Raw genomic sequence first — 12,987 nt, 5'->3', positions numbered from 1 at the left:
AGATTGGCAGGATCGCCATGTGGTGGTTTGTCAAAATAACAAAAGTAAATTAATTAAAGAGTTTGTTTTGTAACCGGCAGTGTTTGCCGTTGGCTACGCTATTGCTTTTGCCGATCTTACCTTAATAAGGGCAAAAGGAGATTTTCTGAATAAAATTCAAGGCAATGTAGTTGCCGATTTGAGTCTTAGTTTTAATCTGTTTTATTTGTGGCCAAGGGGCTCTTTTTATATAAAATTTACATATCTTCTTTATTATTCTAACTTATTCTAATTTACATTCTATCTTGCTTAATCATATTCCATACATGCACTTATTCTAATTTCGACAGTTGCAACTTGAAGAGTTGACCAATCAGGTTGTCTTCAAATTGGGGAATTGAGTGACTTTAATAATGTCACTCAAACACCAATATGATCCCTTTAAGCATTCGTCACATTTTATTCAAGTGCAGCTTGATCGATTTTGTTTATGTTTGGAGTGTGCAGTGTATGTGTATGTACGTGTGTGTGTTGATGTTTTTGTACAGTGGTGTGTAATGCAAGAGCACACTACATACTATTTGAGCTAAATACAAAAAAGTAATTAAGATTTAAATTTAATGAAATTTAATTAAAATAATTTTAAAATAAATAAAAATTTAATTAAAAGAAATAATGTTTAATTTGCATTAACCCTCTTAGTAAGAAAGTAAATTAAAAAAAAATATATCTGAATAATTTGAAAACAACAGGAATTTACGAATATAAGAAGAAATGTTAAACTAAAATACTATTCTGTACATTTTCTTCGAATCTAGCAAAACTGATATTAACTGAAATATAATCAACTGTAACATCATCATGGTTGCTGGGCCCATCAAGTCATGCTGCTGATAATATAAAATCAATAATATAAGTACGAACCTACAAGAGTTCAAAAGTTGTGAGTAAATTTTACAATTTATTATATATTTTTTTAATTATTATATATAATACAAATCTGACATTATATATTTAACAAAGGCAATGTCAGTTAAAATTTTGTAATAAGTTATCCTAATTATATTTTTTTTTAATTTATAAATGATTTGATTATGAAAAAAATTTTTTTTTTGAAATGCTTCCAATAAACATTGTTTCTTTAAGATTATTGATATTATAAACAATACAATTCTAAATGATTTAAACGGGGAATAATGATCCAGAACAAATATGAGCTTAAGTAAGTAATCATTGTGTCAAAATTAGGGACAAGTATACAATTCGGGTATTTTACTTGTCAAGGCGTCTGACCTAAGATCAGTGGGTGGGAATCAGTGTACCCTACGTGGCGCTACAACCTGCCATGGTACGTTTTGTGATTTTTTGTTTGTTTTGTTTTCAGTTTATTTTCATTTTGCACACTATTGGTATTTCACTTGGCATGGATAGTGTATTATATGTTCACTCGCAATAAAATATACGGGTTAAGAACTAATTGTACCGCACCTAAAGCTAGCTGGGAAGTCACCTAACATGCTTCTTAAGCAATATTTTTATTTATGGGCTAAGAAATCGAATTCTAGAAATTTGCAACAATTTTTATTATTCATTTTATAACCGGCGCGTAACATATATGGCGCCCAACGGAAAGCCTGTGTAGGCTAAATTTAAATTAATAACATCTATTAATTTTACATAAAACTAAAAGCATTTCTGATGAAATAAATTAACGGTTATGGCGAAATATTATGTGTATTATGCTATTATCTAATTAAGTCTTGGAGTTTAATCAGACTTTATAGTTTCGAATCTAATTGCGAATTAGAAAATATCTATACATAAAATATTTATCCTCAGTAGATCTTTGGTTCTATGTCCCACGAGTCCTAATATTGAAGTTATCAATTGCTATGATTTTAGTTACAATGGGAATGGGAAATTAAATACTGTGCGAGTCCATACATATCATTCCTTCATGCTTTTCTTTGTGTAATGTACACATGATAAAATTTGGCTAATTTATAGTTTATTAATAGAAGATTAATCACACTAAACTTTTTATAGACACAATTTTTGCTTTATAAGTTAATTTGTTTGAAGTCATTATTCCCCTAATTCTTATGATATTTAATCTTAAATTCCTGATATACATTTTTTATTATTAATTTGAATAATAGTTGATTCCAATCGGTACATCTATCGGTCGTATTATATATATTTCGTTTTGTTGTTACGATTTAAATTTCTAAAAAGAACATTAAATTAAAGGTAATTTAATTAAAAGAGTAGACTTTTAATTTTTCTGAATATTCCAAACGTTTCGTTATGTACACTAGAAGTTCTTCTAGAGGCTCGAAAGATCATTCATTAAGTAGAGGAGCTCGTCGTTTATCAGTTTCACGCGATAGCATTTCCTCTAAATCTCAAGGTAATTCGCTTAGTCAAAAACCCAAAGTTGTTCACTCCCCTCCAAGTAGGACCGTAGCACCCCCACCAGTTGAAAGCAATCAAAATTCATTGAATTTACAGCCTTTTGATCTGTTTCAAGACATAGTTGTTATGGACGAACAAAATTTAGGTTCACAGCCTCAACTGTTTAGTTGTCCAGGTTCTGAGGAAGCACCTCCTAGATCATCCCTTAACCCAAACGTAATGCCATTCGATTATCCATCCCTCTGGTTCTAACAATAACGCTTCATTAGCATCCAACCCAAATAATTTGAATCCAAACAATACATCCTCGATAGACTCGTTAATAGCTTTGATGCAGCAGACTATGAGAAGTACACAAAAAGAATTTCGCAGAGTACTTACATCGATTAGGGAAAGCATTTTTCAATTAGGAAGTGCTTCAACAGTGACTTCAAATAGACTGCCTCATAACTTATCTAATTCGAACACACCACTTTTAAACTGTAACCATACGACTGAAAGTCAAAATGGAACATTAGAGAATCCAAACGTTAAATTAAAAAAGTGGAAAATGGCACAGGATCTATAACAGATTTTCTTTTCAAGGTCGAAACTCTTTGCTCTCGTACTAAATGTTCCGTTGAACACTTATTGTCGAATTTTCATATTCTACTCAATGGCCGCGATGAGCAATGGTATTGGCTCTTTGCTAAACAAACTCGTAATATTAGTTATTCAAATTTACGCCATGCTTTAATTAAAGAATTTGGACACGCTGAGTCAGACCATGAGGTTCTACTGAAAATTTCTTTGCGAAGGCAACAATATAAAGAGACATACGATGATTACCATACTTCAATGGTGACAATGAATCTTAGGTTGGAGAATCCATTGCCAGATTCTACCTTAATAGATATTATGAAAAGAAATATTAATTCAAATTTAAGATTTTTATTATTTAATTCCCAACCACGCGATATAAATGATTTCCGAGAGATTGCCCGCAAAGCGGAGAAGGTTCTGAAAGATTCGAAATTTCAGAATACAAACCTAGGGCCGTCTAGAAACGTTAATGAAATTGGTTATTCCGCTGAGGAAGTTTCCGATACCGAAGTTATGGATCCTCAATTAGAGGCAATACATTTTACTAATTAAAAAGAAAAATTTGACTATTCTCGCATTCAGTGCTGGAATTGCCTGGAATATGGTCATTCCTATATATATTGCTCCCAAGAAATTAAAAAAACTGTTTTGTTTTAAGTGTGGGCAAAAGAGTATTTTGACACCTAAATGTCCAAAGAACCATATGTTTCAGGGAAATCGGAAAGTGGGCGAACTGGCGACCGAGGACACTCGTCCACCCCCTCAAACCCCGAGTTTGAACTAAAAAACGAGCTTCATTCGAAAAACCCAAACATTACACCATATTTTGATTCCGTAAATGATAGTTTTAGTAGCGATAATTTTACACAGACAATCGATTCCTATATACAAACCTCAATTAATAATTTGTCAGAAAATATTTCCTTTAAGGATAAATCTACTCATACATATAGCAACCACATAACCGAAAACGAGAATGATTCAACGATAGGTAATAGATGGAAAACTGCGAAAGGTCCAACTTTAAAGATAATGAAATGCAGATTACGATTTAGGAAACGTAAACACTTTCGAAAACTTTTAGAATTTACAATTACTCATGGATCAGAAGACAGACCATTCGCTAAAGTCAATGTAGTGAACGACACCTTAGTTGGGTTACTTGATTCGGGAGCTAATGTTTCAGTTTTAGGCAAGGACTGCTTACAATTTTTGGAAAATAACAGCATATCTTATACACCAATTAGTTCATCCGTCCGGACAGCAAATGGTAGTAAACAAAATGTTGTAGGTTTTTGTACTCTTCCGATACAATTTAAAGGCGTAACAAGGCATATTCAATTTTATTTGGTCCCTTCATTGAGTCAAGTGGCATATTTTGGTACTAATTTTTGGCGAGAGTTTGCGTTAGCTCCAGAATTAATTCCCATTAATCCTAGAAATATTTCGGAAACCTCTTCTAGTTCATATTTAGATCAAAATTTTCATGAACTCACTCCCGAACAAAAATTGCTGTTAGATAAGACGATTTTAGAATTTCCTTCGTATGAAAGATTAGGATTGGGTAGTACGGATTTACTGCAGCACCACATTGAAACGGGCGATGCAGTACCAATAAAGTGTAAACACTATCCACTTTCTTCTCCGAGACAGGAAGAAGCTTTTAAGGAGATAGATAGATTGTTGAGCATGGGTGTGATTGAAGAATCAAATTCTCCATGGTGTTCACCAGCTGTGTTAGTTAGAAAACCAGGGAAGGTGAGGCTATGTATTGACTCGAGAAAACTCAACGAAGTTACGAAGAAAGATTCTTACCCACTCCCTCACATAAACGGACTTTTAAGTAGGCTCAAGGACACATTTTTTATTAGCGGAATAGACTTAAAAATACTTTCTTACAAATAAAACTTACAGACTCGTCGAAGGAAAAGACTGCTTTTGCAATACCAGGGAAACTATTGTACCATTACAAATATATGCCATTCGGGTTATGCAACGGACCTCAGACCATGAGCCGATTAATGGACACAGTCATTCCCTCACGATTAAGGGAGAATGTGTTCGTGTATTTAGACGATTTATTAGTCTGTAGTTCAGATTTCGAATCTCATATAAATCTTTTGACTCAAGTAGCTTCCTGTCTTAAAGCGGCTAAATTAACCATTAACGTAGGGAAGAGCAAATTCTGTCAAAAGGAGATTCGATACCTAGGATATATTGTGGGAAATGGATATTTGAAAGTTGATCCTATTAAAGTTGAATGTATAAAAAATTTTCCTCTTCCAAAAACCTCTAAGCAAGTTCGAAGATTTATTGGTATGGCGAACTGGTATCGCTCATTTAACAATAACATTGCTGATTTTGCTGGACCACTAACGGACTGTTTAAAGAAATCCAAAGGTGCGTTTTGCTTATGCGAAGAAGCTAAATTGGCATTTGACAAATTGAAAATGGCTCTTTCCTCCGCCCCAGTTTTGGCACAACCCAATTTTGAAAAGGAGTTTATAATACAATGTGACGCTTCTAAAGTAGGTGTAGGCGGAGTATTATTTCAATACGATGATGAAGGGAAAGAACATCCTATAGCATACGTATCTCAAAAGCTCAACAAAGCGCAGAAAAATTATACGGTAACTGAGTTAGAGTGTTTGGCAGCAATTGTAAGTGTAAATAGATTCCGCCCGTATATCGAGGGGTTGCGTTTCCGTATCATCACTGATCACTTATCCTTGAGGTGGCTAATGTCACAAAAAGATTTAAGTGGGCGATTGGCGCGATGGAGCTTGAAGCTTCAACGTTATGACTTTGGAATTGAACACCGAAAATGAACTTTAAACATTGTACCTGACTGCTTATCGAGAATGTCCGTCGTGGACTTAACTCTAACGAAAGTACCTATTGAATTAGATTTTACTGCTACAGAATTTGAAGATGACGAGTACCAAGAACTTAGGAGGACCATTACGGACAATAAAGAGTCTTTACCAGATATTTGCGTATCAGAGAACAAGGTTTTAAAACGAATGAATTTTAGACAGGGTTCAGAGGATGAGGAAGATTCACTTTAGAGGTTGTGGATTCCTAAATCGTTATCAGAATCTGTCATCAAATTAGCCCATGATTCTAGCTTGGCTTGTCATGGCGGTTTTACGAAAACGTTGTCTAGAATCCGCCAAAAGTATTTCTGGCCAACGATGGTTAATGATATTAAGGCATAGGGAAATGTGATATATGCAAAAGCGTAAAGGCATCAAACCAAATTTCAAGACCTCAAATGGGAAATCAAATTATTACCAACAGACCATTTGAAAGATTATATTGCGATTTCCTTGAACCTTACCCATTTACGAAGGCGAAAAATTCTGTAATATTTATTTGTTTAGATCATCTCAAAAAATTTTTGTTTCTGAAACCCCTTAAGGCTGCAACCACATCAAACGTCACCCTGTTTTTTGAGTCTGAACTATTTCCAACGTTTGGTGTTCCTAGATACATTCATAGCGATAACGCTAAACAGTTTCTTTCCAAGGAAATGAAAGATTTCTATGACATGTATGAAATAACACACATAACCACGGGATTCTATGCGCCGCAATCAAATGCATCAGAGCGTGCTAATAGGGAAATAATTACAAAATTCAATGTTTTGTACAGGGCCATAAAGACCACAAAGATTGGGATAAATATATTCCCCAGATACTATCTATATTGAGAAGTGATTACCATACAGCAATAAAATGCAGTCCATACTATGCAACATTTGGGCAAAACATGATACAACATGGATCCTGGCGAAGATGTTTGTGTAATAGATAATGTAGACAAGTTGAAAAAGATCAGAGACAAAATTCGTGAAAATTTGACAAATGCACATAACAAGGCTTCTTTCTAAAGCGTACAATCTTCGAAGTAGGCCAGTACATGAAGTTATTTTATTTTATAAAAAGGTTTATTTATTATAATAACTTCTTTGTACAAAATTTATTTGTTGAATGAAAAATTATAAAGACAAGTTTGAAAATAAAAAAATATAAAACATGATTTAAAAACATAATAACATAAAGTAAATAATACAAGTTTTTAAAAGAAATAGAAGTATGTACACTACAGTACAATATCATGAAGGTCAAACTGTATTTAGGAAAAACCACATTTTGAGTAACATATCCAAGAATATAACTAGGAAATTTATGCCCAAGTATAAAAAATGCAGAATAAGAAAGAAGATTGGCAACAATTTAAATGATATAGAAGACGAAATGGGAAAATATGTCGGAAAATATCACGCTTCAGACCTAAAAAAGTCACTTTTGCCCGGCTTTTGTGGGTCGAGCCACACGTCGTTCATCAAATAATAAAAATTGTTGTATTATAAATTCTTAATACATTTTACGAATCAAACATGACTTTTTTTTAATAATTTTTGTTAAAAATATTGAAAGTTCATACCTTGTATGATATTGTTCACAACGATTTTTATACCCACCATCAAAAAAGATGGGGGGTATATTGTTTTTGTCATTCCGTTTGTAACACATTGAAATATTCGTCTAAGATCCATAAAAGTATATATATTCTGGGTCCTTATTAGATTCTAAGACGATCTAGCCATGTCCGTCCGTCTGTCCGTCTGTCCGTCTGTCCGTCTGTCTGTCTGTCTGAAATTTTGCACAGATACTTATAGTTGATCCAGTTTGTTTGGTATTGAAAATGGGCAATATCGGTCCACGATTTCGCCTAGCCGCCATATAAGGCCTCCTTTAGAAAATTACATTATCGCCAATAACTGACTAACAAAAGCATCAATAGCGCTGTAATTCGGCACAAACATGTTTTATGGGGACATAAATCTTTTCATAGAATTTCAAAAGGATCGGTCCATAATTGACCCTACCCCCCATACAAAGTACCCTTCAGAAAATGACTTTATCGTTCACAACTGACTAACAGAAGCATCAATAGCGGTGTAATTCGGCACAAACATGTTTTATGGTGACATAAATCTCTTCGTAGAATTTTATAAGGATCGGTCCATAATTGACCCTACCCCCCATATAAAGTCCCCTTCAGAAAATGACTTTATCGCCAATAACTGGCTAAGAGAAGCATCAATAGCAGTGAAATTCCACACAAACATGTTTTATAGGGACATAAATCTGTTCATAGAATTTCATAAGGATCGGTCCATAATTGACCCTACCCCCCATACAAAGTACCCTTCAGAAAATTACTTTATCGCTCACAACTAACTAACAGAAGCATCAATAGCGGTGTAATTCGGCACAAACATGTTTTATGGGGACATAAATCTTTTCGTAGAATTTTATAAGGATCGGTTCATAATTGACCCTTCTCCCCATATAAAGACCCCTTCAGAAATTGACTTTGTCGCTCATAACTGGCTAAGAGAAGCATCAATAGCGGTGAAATTCGGCACAAACATATTTTATGGTCTCATAAATCTCTTTGTAGAATTTTATAAGGATAATTGACCCTATACATAATTGACCCTATCCCACCTATAAGGTCCCTTTCAGAAAACGACTTTAATGCTCATATCTACCTTAAGAAGCATATATATAACAATAATATTCGACATATAAAAGTTTTATGGGAACTAAAATCATTTTCTTAAATGAGTCCATTATTATATGATGAGTCCATTATTATGTAACCCCCTAATAATGTGCCCTTTAGACAACGAATTCAACGCTCATTACTACAAAATTCTACATACACAAGTTTCGTGCGAGCCAAAATCTCCCTATCAAATTTTATAAGGATCGATCCTTATTGAAAGTAAGAATATCGGTTCACTTTTTTCTCCTATCCCTATTAAAATGCCCCCTTCAGAAAATAACTTTATCGCTAAGAGATGTATGCTCATATCTGCTCATAACATATCTGCACAACAAAAACAAAATCATTTTCATAAATTTAACGAAAATGGATTTATAATTGACCTTACCAAGGTCCCCTTCTGAAAATGACTTTAAGACATATTACTGACCCAAAAATGTAAGTACATCAGTAAAATTCTACATAAACATGAATGATTTGATGGTGGGTATATAAGATTCGGCATGGCCGAATATAACACTCTTACACAGAAAAAATTATCAGTAGTTTATTTTCAATTAACATGTTTTAATTTTCTTTATTTTTTTATTTAAACAAATTTTTATTTGTCTTAATTATCTCGTTTATTTGAAACTGTTTGAAACTTAAGTGTAAAATTTGATTAAATTTTTAATTAATTCAATTAATTTTTTAATTGATTGAAAAAAATTTTCTGGCCTTCTTTTCTATTTTAGATTATTTTTTAATATTTTATTTTGAATTTTTGTGCAATATTTATAATTCTTTCTTGACTTTCTTGACAATTTATGAAAAACTTTATATGTTAAATTGTGACAATAAAGTGATAATTTTTGTAAATGCTGAACGCATTGTTAAAGGTCTAGTATTCCTTTAACGTTTTTGTAATCGATTAATAATTTGATTGTTTTAATAAAATATCAATTTTATATTTATTAAATATTTAACTTATACAATTAATGAATTAATCAATGTAAAATCTTGTTTCAATTATCGACATTAATTGTTCTGATTAATTCGTTATTTGGAAAAAATATATATATTTTTATTTTTTTACAAATTTGGTAATTGATATCATCATTTTGGTTATAGGTGCAAAACTTGCTTAATACAATTATTTTGATAATTAAAACTGAATTTCAGTTTTTTCTGTGTACTTGTTAATCCTAGCGAAAGAATGTAGGCAATATTTCATACCATTCGTTCCTATTTTTTTCTGTAGATATTTTTTTTTTGGCAAATTGTAACGGATTTTTTTGTTGATGAAGATTTACTTCTTGTGTTTCAAAATTTGTGTAACAATGTCATTAATGAAGTAAACGTGGTGTGGAAAGCATTAAAAGCGGATCAAGTTTATAAAAATAAAATAAAATAGAACATATCTTAGTGTGCATTTATAGTACAGTAACGACAGTTTTCATAAAAAGGAAAACTTCCAAGGTAAGACTCATGTGATAATTTGGTAGAATCATTTTAATTCTTAGGAAAGCCATTCACCACTGGACAGACCTTAGTGCCTTAAGGAGCTTGTATGGGAAATAGTAGCATGAATTATAAACTACTCGATTGTGAAATCTCTTTACACGTGGTTCACCCCTAACCACGCGTTTGATACGTGGTCATATCGTCACCCGAATTTATATGGGAAGAAGGCATTGTCCTTAAATTTGAATACACGTGGTTCTCACTCAAACAACAAGCCGGGGAACCTGATATTTTTTCCGCGTGGCCATACTCAAAGCCATATGAGAAGGATACATTATTCTTAAATTTTAATACACGTGGTTCTTCACTAACCACAAGTCTGGGAACCTGATAATTTTTTTTTTTTTTTTTTTTTTTTGACACGCGGTTATACCCAAAACTATATGAAAAGGAGGCATTGTCTTTAAATTGGAATACACGTGAACGTTTGATCAAAAGTATCAACAGGTCGACTAGCACTAATTATATAATCTTCAAGTGACCCATTACATAATCTTCAAGTGATCAATCAGATAAGTAGACAATTTAACAGAACCTCCTTAAGTGAAAAAGAAAAAAAACTAATTAAAAATTAGAATATTTTAATTAAAGAGAACTCCTTTTTTTAAATTGTCTAAAATCAAATTAATTATAATCTAAAATATTCTGTATATCAAAGCAATAGTTAAATATCAAATAATTTTTCACATACGTATATTTCAAAATTCGCAAATTTTTTGGAATTAAAATTACTTAATCTAAACTAATTTTAACATTTTGTTAAAATTTAATATTATCAATATATAATTTGATAAATATTATAATAATAATTATTATAAACATATATTCTCAAATCTAAATTCGAAACTTTCTGAATCAAAAATATTTAACCTAAATTAATTTCAAAATTTTTAAAGAAAAAAATTAATATTAGCAATATTATAAATTAATTTGGAATAAAATTAATTATAATTTGATTAAAGTTAAGATTAAAATTAATTTAATTTAAGAATTATTATTAATTTAATTTAACTTACGATTAAATATAACTAATTTTAACTAATATTGTTAATAATTTTTCTAAGAGGTGGAAGTTGAAGATTATTGAAAATAAATATGAATACAGAATCTAAACTAAATTTCGAATAATTTTTTTTTTAAATCATAATTTTCATTTAAATCTTAAATCACACTCTCATATTCATTTATTCATAATCAAACTTCATCCTAATCATTCATTTAAAATCAGTTATTCAAAACTAACAAGTAGAATTTTGGGACGTAGAATTTTGGTAATACTAATCTATAAATGGAAACAAATTTTTATGGAAAGAAAAAAAAGTAAAGTGAATTACAAAGAATAGAAAGTAAGCAAAAGTTTTATATTTTGAGAAATAATTTTGAAAAATCAAACGAGAAAAGCAAAAAGAAATTCATAATAATTAAAATCGAATAAATTTTACCATCTACATTAAATAATCATAATACGAAATGAGATGAAAACAGTGTTAAACTAAAATTAATGTCAACTTAAAATTTTGAATCAAGATAAATTAAAAGATTTAATGCAAATTAAAATTAAAAGAAATTAATTAAATTACAGCAAAGTGAATTATCTAAGTTTTAATATTAATTCGTATAAATTACAAGTGAAAACAAAACGTTTTTATTTCAATTGAAGTTTAAATAAAATGTAATTTAAATAAAGTGAAATGAATTTAAATACAATTAAAGCAAATTTCATAATTTTTTTTTTGAAATCTAAAAAAACAATTCTTTTCCTGGAAAAAAATTAATAAAACTTAAAATTAATATGACTAAAAGAATTACTTGTGGTGGTTTGTCAAAATAACAAAAGTAAATTAATTAAAGAGTTTGTTTTGTAACTGACAGTGTTTGCCGTTGTTTTGCTGTTTTATTTGTGGCCAAGGGGCTCTTTTTATATAAAATTTACATATCTTCTTTATTATTCTAACTTATTTTAATTTACATTCTATCTTGCTTAATCCTATTCCATACATGCACTTATTCTAATTTCGACAGTTGCAACTTGAAGAGTTGACCAATCAGGTTGTCTTCAAATTGGGGAATTGAGTGACTTTAATAATTTCACTCAAACACCAATATGATCCCTTTAAGCATTCGTCACATTTCATTCAAGTGCAGCTTGAACGATTTTGTTTATGTTTGGAGTGTGCGGTGTATGTGTATGTACGTGTGTGTGTTGATGTTTTTGTACAGTGGTGTGTAATGCATGAGCACACTACACCCTCGCCCTTAAGAGAAAAATTAGGGGATTGATTTTTCTAAGTACATGCATGGTAACAATCAATTTTATAATATTTCTTATAAAAAAATAGTTTTACAATTACATATATTTCTTTTTATGTATATAAATCTTAATATTAAAATTAGTTAGTAAAAATTTCTGATAAACTTATAAAATAGAATTAAATGGTTTTAATTGATTATTGTGAAATTGTTTGGATTTTCCATTATAGTCTATTGAAGTATTTACTCCATTTCTACTTATAATTCTATATGGACCCTTATACGGACTTTGGTTCTTCTTCCTATTTTCTACTTTTAATAATACTAAATCACCTACTTCTAAATTTAACTTATTTTCATATTTATTATTAAATGTTCTTTTTTCTTTGGTTTTGTTAATTATATTTTTGGCTTTATCTAATGCGAATTGTAATCTAACTCGTAGCTCTTGTACATAATCATCATAATTGTAAATTTTATTTTTGTTTATATTAAAAGTATCAGATGGCAAGCATGGCAATTTACCATATACTAATTCAAAAGGTGAATAACCTGTATCTATATAAGGGACTGTATTATAAGCGAACGTAAAATATGGAATCCATTTGTCCCATTCATAATCATTTGCTGTTGTCAGCAAAAATTCATTAAGAACTCTATGGTTTCTTTCAACTGAAC

This window comes from Lucilia cuprina, chromosome 5, assembly GCF_022045245.1.
Source record: "Lucilia cuprina isolate Lc7/37 chromosome 5, ASM2204524v1, whole genome shotgun sequence".
Classification (NCBI taxonomy): domain Eukaryota; kingdom Metazoa; phylum Arthropoda; class Insecta; order Diptera; family Calliphoridae; genus Lucilia; species Lucilia cuprina.
Note: the sequence above shows the minus strand (reverse complement) of the source record.